The following is a 580-nucleotide window of genomic DNA, read 5'->3' on the forward strand; positions in this document are numbered from 1 at the left end:
AGAAGAAGAAGAAGAAGAAGAAGAAGAAGAAGAAGAAGAAGAAGAAGAAGAAGAAGAAGAAAAGGATTTTTTAAAAATTATAACTTTTCCAATAATTGGCGAAACCAAGTCAACACCAGAAAACACCCACTCCAGACCCCAGCTTCCGCAGTGTGGCTAGGCTCTCGCGTCTGGCACCCAGAGGATCCCGTGGGTTCTCATATCACCCATGAGATGAGGAGATTCCGTCATTTTTGTGGGTGGCACTGCAACCACATCTCTATATGGAAGCCAAATTTTTGTGTTTCTTTCACTCCCGTTATTATAGTCACTGGGTTTTAGGCCAGTGCCTCAGTTTCCCTAGCGCCCCTTTCTGACCTAGGGTTCAGAGCTGCATTAAGGGGGTCCCTTCCCAGGCCTTCCTGGTCATAACAGTGGCTGACCTGCCTTTCCTGACTTTGCATTCACCTCATGCTGCCTAAGTGGGGAGCTCAGCTTCAGGGTATCTCCCATAAGTACTGTGTCCAAAGCCCACGCCCACATGTTCTCACTCCAAGCCCTCCCCCACCCCACCCGACTCCCCCATGCCCATACCCCCTTT

The sequence above is a fragment of the Octodon degus genome, unplaced genomic scaffold, assembly GCF_000260255.1.
Source record: "Octodon degus isolate 3935 unplaced genomic scaffold, OctDeg1.0 scaffold00045, whole genome shotgun sequence".
In the NCBI taxonomy this organism is placed as follows: domain Eukaryota; kingdom Metazoa; phylum Chordata; class Mammalia; order Rodentia; family Octodontidae; genus Octodon; species Octodon degus.